This window comes from Entelurus aequoreus, linkage group LG03 (assembly GCF_033978785.1).
Source record: "Entelurus aequoreus isolate RoL-2023_Sb linkage group LG03, RoL_Eaeq_v1.1, whole genome shotgun sequence".
Lineage (NCBI taxonomy): Eukaryota > Metazoa > Chordata > Actinopteri > Syngnathiformes > Syngnathidae > Entelurus > Entelurus aequoreus.
The window spans coordinates 68,702,906-68,719,419 of NC_084733.1; the positions used below are offsets into that span (position 1 = coordinate 68,702,906).

A 16,514-nucleotide genomic window follows, 5' to 3' on the forward strand; every position below is an offset into this window, starting at 1 on the left:
TAATCCCTACACATAGTCGCACGCACACATTTTGGATTCGTTTTCACACTGCATATTATTATATATATATTAATAAATAGAGCTAACTACGGCCCTGCCTTCTGTGCCGTCTACTTCCCCCCCTGTACCATAACAACTGAACCAACATTGAGATTTTGTCAGACGTCGCTGGGATCAACCTTGATGTCTGACATTGAAAAGAACATTGAAAGTGCTTTCTATGATCAACATTGAAATAACGTTGAATTTTCAAACATGAAATATATTCTATACGACTTACCAGTTTGTTTCACACAGAATGCCGCTTTTTTTCACTTTCCCGCCACATCTTGAAGTCACTTCTACTTCTTATTCAAGCTTAATAGCGGGCTTCAAACTCGCGTCCCACGAGATCTTGCTGGTCTCGTCAGCTGCCTGCTCAATATGGCCCCTCCCACTCCTCCATCAGCATCATTGAAACAATGTCAATTCAGTGGAGGGCATTTCAACATTGAAAAATCATCATCTATAAAATATTGATTCAACAACACTCTTTCAATCATTTAAAATCAGGGGTCCCCAAACTACGGCCCGCGGGCCGGATCCGATCCCCCAGCATCCAAAATCCAGCCCACGGGAAGTCCCAAGTTAAAAAAAAAAAAAAGTTTTTATTTTTTTTATTTTTTATTTTTTATTATTTTTTTTTTTTAAATCTTTCCTTTCTAATCCAATTTATACCGCTTGTTACTGTGGGTGTCTCCTAGCCGCTCAGGCAAATCATATTGTCTAAAAATGAATTTTCCCATCGATAACGTGACAATGTTAAATGTTGATGAACATCAATGTTAATTGATGTTAAATGACAAAACGGATTAACTCGCCGGAATATAAAGACAATGTATATATATATATATATATATATATATATATATATATATATATATATATATATATATATATATATATATTCCTGAAGGAATCAATAAAGTACTATCTATCTATCTATCTATCTATCTATCTATATATATATATATATATATATATATATATATATATATATATATATATATATATATATATATATATATATATATATATATATATATATATATATATATACAGCCCGGCCCCCGGCCAAATTTTTTTAACCCAATGCGGCCCCCGAGTCAAAAAGTTTGGGGACCCCTGATTTAAATGGTACCTGTAATTAAACATTGAATCAACATAGATTTTTCAAACTCAACCTAAATTAACAAAAAATACCCAATCTTAGCACTTACTCAGTGGCCTAGTGGTTAGAGTGTCCGCCCTGAGATCTGCCCACTGCTCCTCTCACCTCCCAGGGGGTGAACAAGGGGATGGGTCAAATACAGAGGACGAATTTCGCCACACTTAGTGTGTGCATGTGACAATCATTGGTAATTTAACTTTAAATCAAACGCTCCTTTTCTCCTGCCAAACGTAAATGTTCCCTGAGCTCGTTGTAATCAAACATGGCGCCAATCGTGCAGGACTTCGTCTCTGTTTCAGAGGAGGACTTTTCATGTGCTGGTTGCACAAAATATTCTACAAACATTCCGCGAGGAAGGGGAAAAAAAACCATCAGGCTTCAACACATCAAACGTTATCATTTCTAAAGCTATGAAAAAAGGCCCGGGGGCTTGTCTTATAGCCGTGGCATTTGGAAAGTGCAAAAAGTTTGCCAGAGAAGACCGGAGGACTAAAGCGATCAATGATTTCATCATAAAAATTCTGAAAAATGATAAATATTCATGTTGAAAACCAACATTGGGACATTTAAATCCCTGAATGAGACCCCTGGAGAACACCTAAACAAGGAGCGTTTCCCTGTGGTTCAGTCGCATTTAAAACCAAAGCCTCTCCTGCGGATCCTATCAGTGCTGGTGAGGTTTTGCAGACAACAGATGAAGTGCGGAGCATAATTAAAAAGCAGCTCCACAGGGTGCCAGTCAAAAGAACACCTATATTTTAGTGATAAGGCTTCAGGAGGATGCAAATGTGTCATTTCAAGCCGCATTCACATTATTTTGATTGTCTTTCAGCAACAGTTCTTCCACATTGAACAGCTCATCTATCATTTTCAAGTGTTTTTTTGGAGTTCGAGTGAGATTTGAGTGCAGGGAGGAATTAATCGAAAAAACACAGAGAAGAGCACTTGAACATTGTTCCTGACCATTCAGTTCAATCTTTGCTGGCGTCACTTTTTTTTTTTTTGTCCTGTTTAACCACTCAGGCTTTTCATTTTGTTGATGTAGTTGATTTTATATCAGCTGTACAGATTTACTTTACAAAAGAGAAGTGTGTGATACTTCTCTTGTTGCCTTATTTGTATTTGACTTTATTAAAAGGATTTATAATAATGTTTGGCGCAGCCGGACCAGAGCAGGAGGATAGAAAGGGGGGAAAAAAGGATGACAGAGGAAAATTGCAGGAAAAAGAGGGGGATAAGACAGAGAGGCAACAACAATAATAACATCAGCAGCAGCAATTACGATATGTACAAATATGATAGTAAAGGTGACAGCAAAGAAGCAGTTAGCGAAGTAAATATTAATAACACCAATAGAAATAGCACTATTGATAATGAATATTTAATAATTACCTCTATTATCAACAATACAATTGTTTAAAATGCAACAAAATATATATGTAATGAATGTTTAATTACAAAAGAAGCAAATAAATGGAGGGGAAGAAAGAGAAGCAAGCGTTTTCTACCGCTTGTCCCTTTCGGAGTCGCGAGGGGTGCTGGAGCCTATCTCAGCTGCATTCGGGCGGAAGGCGCGGGTACACCCTGGACAAGTCGCCCCCTCATCACAGGGCCAACACAGATAGACAGACAACATTCACACTCACATTCACACACTAGGGACAATTTAGTGTTGCCAAACAACGTATCCCCAGTTTAAGCTCTGCAATTTGCACGCGCCGTTTTACACTGCGAAAAAGAGCTGACAAAATATGAGATAAAAGACAAGATTTTCGGAAAAAAATACTAAAATCTAGTGAAATGATCTGTTGCTAGTTCATTTTACTTGATAAGAGATCCTAAATTAAGATTTGCATATCAAGAAATTAGCAGGACCTTTAAGATAAAAAAGGTGTATTATTCTGAAAACAAGCATTATTGAACTTGCAATTCTTAAAGGCCTACTGAAATGAAATTATTTTATTTAAACGGGGATAGCAGATCCATTCTATGTGTCATACTTGATCATTTCGCGATATTGCCATATTTTTGCTGAAAGGATTTAGTATAGAACAACGACGATAAAGTTCGCAACTTTTGGTCTCTGATAAAAAAAAGCCTTGCCCCTACCGGAAGTAGCGTGACGTAGTCAGTTGTTCCCCTCCTCATATTTTGTTATTGTTTTCAATGCAGCTAGAGCGATTCGGACCGAGAAAGCGACGATTACCCCATTAATTTGAGCGAGGATGAAAGATTCGTGGATGAGGAAGGTTAGAGTGACGGACTAGAATGCAGTGCAAGACATATCTTTTTTTCGCTCTGACCGTAACTTAGGTACAAGCTGGCTCATTGGATTCCACACTCTCTCCGTTTTCTATTGTGGATCACGGATTTGTATTTTAAACCACCTCGGATACTATATCCTCTTGAAAATGAGAGTCGAGAACGCAAAATGGACATTCACAGTGACTTTTATCTCATACTTGCCAACCCTCCCGTTTTTAGCGGGAGAATCCCGATATTCAGCGCCTCTCCCGACAACCTCCCGACAGAGATTTTCTCCCGACAAACTCCCGGTATTCAGCCGGAGCTGGAGGCCACGCCCAAAAAAAAAAAAGTTTGCCGCAGCTGCGATTGAACCTGACCAGCCTCCGGGTACAAGTACTGGAGTACCAATTGCTTGCCAGGGAAGATCTTCCCCAGGAAGCAAGGATTGACTGGTTTTGGGCCATGCTAGGGAGAGATGGAAGATTCCACACTCTCGTGCATTTGATGAAAGCACTTTTGTGCGTGCCACATAGCAATGCATCATCAGAGAGGGTGTTCAGCATGGTTAGAAAAATAGTGACAGAGAATAGAAAGAGGATGGACAATTCAACCCTTAACAAAGCATTGTACTTTCAAGTACAACAATGAGTAGCTGAGGTGTGTGTGTGTGTATATGTGTAAATAAATAAACACTAAAATTCAAGTATTTCTTTTATTTATATATATAATACAATAAATATATATATATATATATATATATATATATATATATATATATATATATATATATATATATATATATATATATATATATATATAGCTAGAATTCACTGAAAGTCAAGTATTTACTTTGTACTTTCAAGTACAACATATATATATATATATAGCTAGAATTCACTGAAAGTCAAGTATTTATATATATATATATATATATATATATATATATATATATATATATATATATATATATATATATATATATATATATATATATATATATATATATGTATATATGAAATACTTGAGTTGGCGAATTCTAGCTGTAAATATACTCTCCTCTTAACCCCGCCCCTAACCACGCCCCCAACCACGCCCCCCCCCCCCCCCCCACACACACACACACACATACACACACACACCTCCCGATATTGGAGGTCTCAAGGTTGGCAAGTATGTTTTATCTCCACGACAATACATCGGCAAAGCGCTTTAGCTACTTAGCTAACGTGATAGCATCTGGCTCAAATGAAGATAGAAACAAAATAAATAAACCCCTGACTGGAAGGATAGACAGAAGATCAACAATACTATTAAACCATGTACATGTAACTACACGGTTAATAATTCTCAGCCTGGCAGAGCTCAACAATGCTGTTGCTAACGACGCCATTGAAGCTAACTTAGCAACCGGACCTCACAGAGCTATGATAAAAACATTAGCGCTCCACCTACGCCAGCCAGCCCTCATCTGCTCATCAACACCCGTGCTCACCTGCGTTCCAGCGATCGACGGCGCGACGAAGGACTTCACCCGATCGTTCGTGCGGTTGGCGGCTAGCGTCGGCTAGCACGTCTGCTATCCAAGTAAGTCCTCCTGGTTGTGTTGCTACAGCCAGCCGCTAATACACCGATCCCACCTACAACTTTCTTCTTTGCAGTCTCCATTGTTCATTAAACAAATTGCAAAAGATTCACCAACACAGATGTCCAGAATACTGTGGAATTATGAGATGAAAACAGAGCTATTTTGTATTGTTTTCAATGGGGTACCGATACTTCTGTTTCACTGGCTACGTCACGCGCATACGTCATCATCCAAAGACGTTTTCAACTGGAAGTTTAGCGGGAAATTTTAAATTGCACTTTATAAGTTAACCCGGCCGTATTGGCATGTGTTGCAATGTTAAGATTTCATCATTGATATATAAACTATCAGACTGCGTGGACGTAGTAGTGGGTTTCAGTAGGCCTTTAAAGGAGCCTTATGTAAGAATTTCATGTCAAGTCATCATTAAATGGCCCTGATATGTCAAAAGGCATTAATAAATCATCTTGTTTTCCAATACCTTTATAACTGATAACAGTAGTTTAGTCGGGATATGCTCATTTCAAAATTAGATTTACAGCCCCGAAATCTTGTTATTGTTTTCATTTCGATGCCCCGCCCTCCACCGTTTGGCCAATTAGAAAGTCTGTGACTGTGTCACATCCAGGTTGCCAGTTACACACCACCATCTTCGTCTAGCTACTGCCACTGGTGAAGTTACTAAACATGTCAGACCTTACTAAATCTAAAAGTTACCATTTTCAACTTATTCATGACAAAGCCAGGAACAAAACCAGGATTTGTATCGGGGAGGCCTGTGAAAGATGGAGACCATTGAAGGTGGAGATGATTTTTTTTCTAATTTGACGCCAAATTTGCTAATTTCCTCCTTGATAGGTAAATTGGCCATTTACATTTTCTTATTACTTGTAATAAATAGAAATGGACATTTGGTATGTAAACTATATTGTCCAATACAGTTTATGATATTGTCTAACAAAGCTAGTATGTTCCTGCAACAAATGCTTAGGGGCGAAGCACCATCACACTAGTGTAGCTTAGCATGCTAGCCTGGTCAATGACACATCGACATATAGGCTTACGAGGGAAATATATGCCCGTTAGCCTGTATGTCGATGTGTCATCCAACTGACAGGGCAAAATATATTTCTGACAAATAAAACCTACTTGGATATTGGTAGTGTCAGTGCCTATTTCCTTCTCAATATGCTGATACGCTGAGGAAATGTGTTCCAACATTAGCACGGCTAATTGCGGTTTCTGGTACGGTACGTGCATCAGACACATATAGGGTGGTATTTTCTTTTCACAATATAATGCATTAAATGTAATGATTTGTGTATTGACATGGTAGTAGGCTATATGATTTATGCGTAACGTGGTTTTTTTGCGTAACATGGGTTGGCTCATAGAATAGCACTCTGCAGTGAAAGATGTTTTTTTTGATTGATTGAAACTTTTATTAGTAGATTGCACAGTACAGTACATATTCCGTACAATTGACCACTAAATGGTAACACCCGAATAAGTTTTTCAACTTGTTTAAGTCGGGGTCCACTTCAATTGATTCATGATACAGATATATACTATTTTCATAATACAGTCATCACAAGATAATCATCAGAGTATATACATTGAATTATTTACATTATTTACAATCCGGGGTGTGGGATATGGAGGGGGTTGGGGGGGTAGGTTTGGTTGGTATCAACACTTCAGTCATCAACAATTGCATCATCAGAGAAATGGACATTGGAACAGTGTAGGACTGACTTGGTAGGATATGTACAGCAAGTAGTGGACACAGAGAGAGAGATCAGAAAGTATAAGAAAAAGTGTATACATTTGTTTATTTACATTTGATTATTTACAATCCGAAGAGGTATGATGAGGAAGGGAGGGTGTTAGTTTAGGATTGAAGTTGCCTGGAGGTGTTCTTTTAGTGCGGTTTTGAAGGAGGATAGAGATACCCTTTCTTTTACACCTGTTGGGAGTGCATTCCATATTGATGTGGCATAGAAAGAGAATGAGTTAAGACCTTTGTTAAATCGGAAGCTGCGTACATGGAAGAGAATGCAGTGCGTCAGGTTGGATGCAACATGGGGTTATACTGAAAGAAATGTGGCTGTCATTTTATTGTTGGCCTTGGCTTGCCATCAAAGTAGGCCTATGCCATATACTGTATATTATATATCATTATATATAATTATTTGGATGGTGGTCCGTGCGGTCAAACAAGACATTTTAGCAGGGTAATGCCAACAATCTGTCCGGACTCCCAACGAAAATATTGCTGTGTTACTTTACAAATACATTTGGCTAATGGACATCAGTAAAATGTGGCATAATTACTTAGTAAACCATCTTGCAGGAAACATAAACAAGAGAAACCTACAGCGTAGGACTCGTCGATTGCTATTTGAATCCTTGGAGTAGGATTCGGCTATGTATCTGGCAACCTCAGTTATGGAGAGTGGGAGGGGACTACAGAATTTTGACCGTGATTGCAGTACCATTTCTGGCCACATTACTACACATGGCACCTTTAAATCAAAGTTAAAGTTAAAGTCCCAATGATTGTCATACACACACTAGGTGTGGTGAAAATTGTCCTCTGCATTTGACCCATCCCCTTGATCACCACTAGGTGATCAAGGGGATGGGTCAAATGCAGACGACAAATTTCAAGCATCCTCAGGATTTTGGAAAATCTTTTGACACAATTTACTGTGTGTGGAAAACCCAAATATCTTATTTGAATAGTATTTAAAAAAATATATTTTAACATTTTTAAACTAGAAATAGACAATACAAGTGTTCATGCTAAAATTAGGATTATGGTGTAAAGTCATTGAGACAAAACATAAGTAAATAGCTCTGAAAACTTGGGAAATTGAAATATGTTTCAACATCATTCATTTACGGGATCCGCGAGATCCCGTAAAAGTCTGCGCTATTTCGCTGCACGACGGAGCCGCAACGGAACGGCGGTGGCGATTGCCAAACGGCAGATAGCAGCAATCTCCCGCGGCCGTTCCGCATTCAGTGAAAATTCGGGGTCAGTATTGTACTCATTACGCACCAGCTGTTTGATTGTAATGTGCATCTTAGTTATAGTTTTTATCAACAAATTTAGAGATGTTGAAATCGCCATGTAAAATTGCTAATGCTAGTCAGTAGCATATCAATAGCAAAGCCAATGTATATTAGCATCAAGCTAGCGCATTTTTGGAGACTTAACTTAAGTTTCGTTTTTTTTTTTAGTCAATTTCTTTGTTCGCATTGAAAATTGCAACATTACTTAGAGGTAATTTGGCTGAGTCTGTCGGGGCTGCCTGTTATGTTTGCGGGGGGAGTGTAGATGGCACAGACCACAAGGGGGCGTAGTTACTCTCTATGTTTTATTTATATATATACACTATATATATAAATAAATAACAAAACAATAATATTAATTAAACAACAAGGGAATGGAGTGTGCTGAAATCCAAGAGTGTGTATGGTGTGTGACTAAGTGTGGAATTAACTGTTGAGTGTTACCGTGAGTGTTGAGCGAATCTTTCGTCAGACCAGAGGGGCAAGGCAAGAAGGCAGTCTGTCGGCAAGCAAGCGGTCGGGGGCTGGAGAGAAGCAACAAGATCCATGTCCAAGCAGGGGTCGAGGATCGGGGGAGGCAGTCCGTAATCCAACAGGAAAGTTGAGGCACTAGTGATGGGTCCGGCAACACCGATGCATCGGCGCATGCGTCGAGCTCATAGAGCGATACCCTGTGTCGGTGCGCGTATCGCTTTTAGAAAGTCAAGTGACCGAACACGAGCTGTTTTGGTCACGTGACCGCTCATGAGCTGTTCTGGTCACGTGACCGCTCATGAACTGTATCGCACTGACGCCTGCGCGTCAAACTGTGTTTATTAGGAAGCGGCGCAATGCGTGTTGTTGACGAACACCGTTAGGGCCGCTTGTTGTCACTGTCACTCAAAGTTGCATTTCAAAATTACACAGAATAAATGTGTTTATTTTGTTTAGAATTCAGATGGGTTTGATTTGGTGCGCGGCATATATTGGCTGTGCGGCGCACGGTGTGCGCGGAGGACGCTTGAGCACTGCGCAATTGCGCAGGCGCGCACCTTAGAGGGAATGTTGCTCACAGGGCACAGAGGAGGCGTCAGTGCGATACAGTTCGTGTATCGGTCACGTGACCAAAGCAGCTCATGATCGGTCACGTGACTTTCTAAAAGCGGTATGCGCACCGACACAGGGTTTCGCTCTATGAGCTCGACGCATGCGCCGATGCATCTGTGTTGCAGGACCCATCACTACTGTTACTAGAGAAGGTACAGGAATGACGGCGTGGCGAAGTTGGTAGCGTGGCTGTGCCAGCAATCGGTTACTGGGGTTCAATCCCCACCTTCTACCATCCTAGTCATGATACATGTTCACATTATTTGACTGTATCTAAAAAAGATAAAAATATATTTTTATTTAAATGAAGATATTAAATAATCCTAAATGAAATACGATGACTTGGTTTATATTATTGTATATACTAGGTCATAAAATCAGTGTCAGTTGAGTCGGTCCATAGGTTGCCTGTAGGGATTTTTAATGTCCAGCAGATGTCAGTATTTAGTGACACAGTATCGACACAGTAGCAATACAGTTTTGCAATGTGTCGAAACGCTTCATGAGGCCTCATCAACCCATCACTAAGACACGGGAACTGGGAAGACACAGGGAGAGAGCAAGTACGTGGGAGGGGAGCCAGAGACGCGATAGCTTACTGAATACAGAGAACTGATGATTACTTTCCGGCGCAGGATCTTCAGGTCCGCTGGTCTTCATACTGCTCGCCTTCATCAGTCCCAGGTGCGCAGATTGCTGATCGCTTACAGCTTTGCAGGCGTGTGGCCGCATCCGGCCAGAGCAAGCAGGGGCGTGTCCTGGTGCGCTGTCAGCGGAGGCGCCGGCAGAGCTTGCAGCAGAGGGCATGCGGGACTGCACATTGACACTGCCGGAGTGATCACCAAGTGCAGAAGTGTGAATAGGCAACCGGGAGTGACTTCACGGGCAACCCAGGTACCATAACATGGCACCGTTTTGTTTTAAGTCAATCGGTGCCTGGTAGGACCGGCGGGATTCGGTCAGTGCCAAAAAAAAGTACTAGATGTTGTTACCCATTCCTAGTTACACCCCTAATTAACACAGACATATTTACTAAGTACAAAGTGCATTTTGGAGCACAATGAAAGCAAACTTGTCCGCTAAGATCAAGATATGAATATTTTTTAAATCATAAAATTGTATTGTTTTTCAACCTTTTATTAGCCAAGGCACATTTTTCTCATTGATAAATCCAGAGGCACACCACCAGCAGAAAGTGTTAAAAATGAAACTCAGTATAAATATAAAGTCGTTCTCATCAAATACCTGACACATTTGTTCGAAATGAATGTAAACCAAAAATGCAATAAATCCTCTTGTCTCAAAGTGGGCCCAAAAAGCACTTGCTCCCTGCTGCCACCTACTGATGTGGAAGAGTATTACATGGTTGCCAGGCTGATCTCTCGACAGCACAGACACTCAATAATGGCAAATTATTTGCATGTTATAACTATTGGTTCGCGCAAAGTATTTTATATACTAATTTGGTGAAGTTGCATAAATGTCCACGGCACACCAGACGTGCTGAGTGTGCTGCGGCGCAGTGGTTGACAAACACTGTTTTAAAGTCAAGATACAATAATTTAACAAATAGAAATGTATCCACTCAATAATTTAGGAATGTTTCGGATTAAATATCCATCAATCCATTTTCTACCGCTTAGGGTTGCGGGGGTGCTGGAGCCTATCCCAGCTGCCCGCAAACAAAAGTGCCTCCTTGAAATGTGAACAGCTTGTTACTACAGAACGCCTGCATGCACCGTTTGAATTCTAAGCCAATTTGTGTTCCCCTCATGTTACCCTCAAGCCCTCTTTACTCCGCGTTAAGCTTCCCATTGCACCGTGTGGTAATCATCGTGACAGGATTCTGCACCACATGTGACACCCCGACAGATGTATCCTTTGAAACACGACAGTTACATCAGCAGCAAGAAGATCACTTACAAGACCAAATCACAGAGTACTACGAGGGGGGAATTCAAGATTTTAACTCTAAAAATGCAAATCAGTATGTCAAGATCACTGTGTGTTGCAATGGACAGCTTAATACAACACGATAAAAATGAACAAACTTAATCTTACTTTTAGTAATGAAGGTAGTGAACATTGGTTTGCATTACTGACTGTTGTAGTGATACTTTGTTTCGTCCCTAGAGGCCACCGTACTCAAGGACTTCAGAGGCTAGGCCAGAGGTCGGCAACCCAACATGTTGAAAGAGACATATTGGACCAAAAATACAAAAAACAAATCTGTCTTGAGCCGCAAAAAGTTAAAAGCCTTATATAAGTGTTATAATGAAGGCAACACGTTAAGTTAGTGTCTCAGAGGGTTAGATAACTCCTGGAAATGACTGGCTTAAAACTGCCAAAATTATGGATGTGTGTGTCCAAGTTAAAGCAAAGGACAGGTTGTCTTATTCTAATGGATTTATTACAATCTTTGCAAGCTGGGTAACGTTTGCTGTGGTCTGGAACAACATGGTAGCGTTTGCTGTGGTCTGGAACAACATGGCACGCAATTACAAATGCAGCCAATATTACGTACAGATAATGTGTCATGAGACATGCAAATATGAATTAAATACACAGAGGACATAAGTAAAAGGAAATTAAATTAACTCAAATATACCTACAAACGAGGCATAATGATGCAATATGTACACACAGCTAGCCTAAATAGCATGTTAGCATGGATTATTAGCACTCCACGCAAGTCAGTAACATCAACGAAGCTCACCTTTGTGCATTCACGCACAGCATAAAACGTTTGGTGGACAAAATGAGACAAACAAGGAGTGGCATAAAACACGTCTTTTTGTGGCAGCGACGGAGGAAGTTGTACATGTAAACCAGGGGTGTCCAAATTTTTTCCACTGAGGGCCGCACACGGGAAAATTAAAGCATGCGGGGGCCAATTTGATATTTTTCATTTTCCAAACCATAACAAAATATATGGATTTTTTTATTTATTTATTTTTTTACCTTTTTTTACCTTTACCTGGGAACCATAAAGGGTCTCAATAATTAAAATGTTAAAATTTGTTAAAAAAAAAGTTAAATTATTATTTTTTTAATTTATTTAACGCTTACAGTAAATCTCTACAGTATATCAACTTCAGGTTGATATTAAGTTTAAAAAAAAGCCTTTCCTGTCAAAGACAACTTTGTTTTTTCTAATAAAACTGAAATATGCAGTATTTCCCCCACTGCCAAAAACATTCAAAAAGCAATGTTTGATGTGAAGTAATTAGAGCCTTAAAAAGATCAACAATGCAGGACACCATTGATTTTAATTTATTATTATTTTTGAGTAATCACAGTGAAAAGATGAATAAAATCCCATTAAATATATTTGGGATCCAAAAGGTGCCCCACTCATAAAGTGATACATTTTTATTAGTTGTTTTTACTTTCAACACTTAAGTTACGAGATCAACTTCAGATATATCTGTCGATTTTACGTTTCAACTATTATTTTGTTTGTTTTATGCTCTTTTGTCAAAGAAAACGTTGATATTTGTATATGGCAACCACACAATATATGCAATATTTTCCACATAAAACATTTTAAAGTGAAATATTTTAAATAATTGGAGCCTTGAATAGGTCAATAATTCATTATAACATTGATTTTTTTTTTTTTGAGCAATGGCAAAAAAAATAAAATAAAGATAGACAAAAGAAAAACAACAGCCTGCATGGCAGCTTTGTGTCAACATTGCAACTTTTTCTAGTTAGATTTCACCTCATTCCACATTTTTTTATGTTTTTTTTTATTTTTGCAATAGCATTTCCAGGATGTGTGGCGGGCCGGTAAACAATTAGCTGCGGACCGCAAATGGCCCCCAGTCCGCACTTTGGACACCCCTGATGTAAACCAACTACGGTGAGTTCAAGGACCGCCAAAATTAAAAGGACAAAACAGCGCTGACCAAATACTGTCATCAGTGAAGCATAAACACAAACATATTAAACAGTGGGATTTCTAACAATTAGGAAGGTTTGTGTTATGTTTGTCCTCCTACAGAAACATTATTAAAACAACAAATATATTTTTCTCCCATCTTTTTCCATTTTTGAAAAATCTCCAGGGAGCCACTAGGGCGGTGCTAAAGAGCCCCATGCTGCTCGAGAGCTGTGGGTTGCTAACTCCCGGACAACCATAAATATAAGCCAATACTAGAGTTTTCCAATTGTGGTTTTAAAACAATTTATATTACAAAAAAACTTGTTTAAACAGGTGTTTTAAGTCTAAACACCAAACCGCCGACTTGTGTCATAAAATCAACTCAAACTCGAATTTACCACAAAACATGAACGACAGCGATTGACTGATAAGGTCGCCGATTTCTCATGCAGTGTGCCACTTTTGCCCCCATCGGTCACTGAGGGAAAATGAATGGATGTCTTCTTCATTATGACACCTGCTGAAAAAAGAAAGCATGCTTAAAGTAAAGCTGTGATGAAAAGTTGACACTCGCCAGTCGTCATCATGCCAAATGTACACAGGAAGCAGGAACATCCACTTTTAGGGGTAGGTAAGACCATAATATTAATACTGTTAAATAGGATGCAATTGCGATTGCCAACGAGTCTATGCTACCACTATGTGGCCCTTGGTTGTGAAAACTTCTTCACAAGCTGTAATGATGTTTTCATTCACGAACTATTGGGAACCCTGATGATGGATGTGTGTTCCACAGGCAGTTGTAATGTGTTGTTAAACGGTGCTTAAATATGGAAGTAGAATTGTCTCACATCAATTTATATATATCGATATGATATTAATACATGGGAATATATTAATAAATATACAAATACAAATGTGATATACAAATAAATAAATAATTTGTTTAAATAAACACATATTTGTAAATATATTTTTAGGATTTGAAAATATATACAAATAAAATTTAGAAATATAAAAATGTGACATACAAATAAATAAAGAATTTGTATAAATAAACGTGTATTTGTAAATATATTTTTGAGATTTGAATATAAATATGCTTGATTTTGTATTTGTATTGCATTTGCATATGTTGATTGCTTTTTTGCTTTTGTGTCAATGAGACATTCCTACCACAAACCAGATGCACAAATAAATGTGACCTACACACTCTCCTGAACAACCAGCAGAGGGCACTGCAGCCAGAGCGGTCTGGGTCACAGAGCATTATATGCATTATATGCAAAATGCCCGGAGTTCTCTGCACAATAACGGCCCTGAGCTAGCTAATGTTAGCGTTGTATTAACTAATGCTAATTTATCCAGTTAATCTGAAAGACCGTGCCAGCTGCTTATTTTATTGTATCAATGCTGTTTAATGACCTTGTCCCGATGTAGATACTGATCTTTTATCAGTGCAATGTGTGTCAAATCATCCCAAAAGTCATGACGTAATATGACCCTCCCTAGTGTGCCTCTGATTGGCTCGCCAGTGTCTAACCATGTCTGTGACCCAGACCACTCTGGTTGCAGTGCCCTCTGCTGGTTGTTCAGGGGAGTGTGTAGGTCACATTTATTTGTGCATCTGGTTTGTGGGAGGAATGTCTCATTGACACAAAAGCAAAAAAGCGATCCACATATGGAAATTCAATACAAATACAAAATCAAGCATATTCATATTCAAATCTCAAAAATATATTTACAAATACACGTTTATTTATACAAATTCTTGATTTATTTGTATGTCACATTTTTATAATTATATATTGTATTTGTATATATTTTCAAATCTCAAAAATATATTTACAAATACACGTTTATTTATACAAATTATTTATTTATTTGTATATCACATTTGTATATTTATTGATATATGCATATGTATTAATATCATATTCATATATCTAAGTTGATGTGAGACAATTCTACTTCCATACTTAAACAATATAGGTCATCTAACGTTAGACATTCACTAAGATTTCTGTGAGGCCATTTTACAAGTTATGCACGTAATCTCTGAATAAAAGTAGAGTTGTGATTCATTCAGTACTCAAGGCACAAGCGAGAGACTTCTGGTACTTATGTAGTAAAATTGGTTATAGCCTTTTGAAACGTTATGCTGTCAAAATAATCACTTAGCTGTAGTGTGAAACGTTAGAACGCAATGTAAAGAATTTCAAATTGAAGGATCATAGCAGACCAGCCAGCGAGCGCCTTGCTATCAATTTGTTTTGACTCTGCTGGCCTCTATTGGCCAACTGTGGTAAGTCCAAGTATACAAATATTATTCCTTCTCAGCAATATCATTCAAATCATCCTTTAAACATTATAATAATATGCACTACTATAATCTATTAGCCACAGTCATGTTTTTAGTTTAGTTTTTATGGTATAATATATTATAATGTAGTGTTGTTTTTAGTTTAGTAGTTCTTTATTTGTTTGAAATTAGTTGCTGCGCATAAATACATGTTATTTATATAACACTTCTCACAGAGAAAGATCATAAAGTGTCTTGCATGGTTAAAATACAAACAATAAAATCATCAACAAAAACAACAGGGACATTGCAAATAAAATAACAAATATGATAATAAAAATAATTAATACATCATATAATACAAAATGATAGAATATTACTGGGCAATAGTCTTCCTGGGGTCTTTTAAACAAAACCATTACCTCCAAATTCTTCAGGACAACCTAAAATCATCAGCCTGTAGGTTGGGTCTTGGGCACAGTTGGGTGTTCCAACATCAGGCTAGAATTAAGGTTTTAGAATGGCTCTCCCAAAGTCCTGACTTAAACGTGTGGACAATGCTGAAGAAACAAGTCCATGTCTGAAAACCAACACATTTAGCTGAACTGCATCAATTTTGTCAAGAGGGGTGGTCAAAAATTCAGCCAGAAGCTTGTGGATGGCTACCAAAATCGCCTTATTGCAGTGAAACTTGCCAAGGGACATGTAACCAAATATTAACATTGCTGTATGTATACTTTTGACCCAGCAGATTTGGTCACATTTTCAGTAAACCCATAACAAATTCATAAAAGAACCAAACTTCATGAATGTTTTTTGTGACCAACAAGTATGTGCTCCAATCACTCTATCACAAAAAAATAATAAAAGTTGTATAAATTATTGGAAACTCAAGACTAGCCATGACATTATGTTCTTTACAAGTGTATGTAAACTTTTGACCACGACTGTACATTTAAATAAAATTCTACAATACATCAATTAAAAAGACTTCAAGTAAAAAATAAACAATACATGGGGGGAAAATGACTTTGAAGCTTGTCCACACGTCAGGACTTTAGGAAGGCCATTCTATAACCTTCATTCTAGCCTGATTTAGCCATTCCTTTACCACTTTTGA

General features: G+C 38.2%; 1 long non-coding RNA gene across 1 annotated transcript in view; it reads left to right on the top strand.

The window, feature by feature from the left end:
* Window positions 1-13,615: 13,615 nt before the first annotated feature.
* LOC133646797 (uncharacterized) overlaps window positions 13,616-16,514 on the top strand; it is an 8,854-nt gene continuing 5,955 nt past the window's right edge. The window contains exon 1 of the long non-coding RNA XR_009825344.1: window positions 13,616-13,719. This is a non-coding gene — a long non-coding RNA (uncharacterized LOC133646797). The remainder of the gene's footprint in view (window positions 13,720-16,514) is intronic.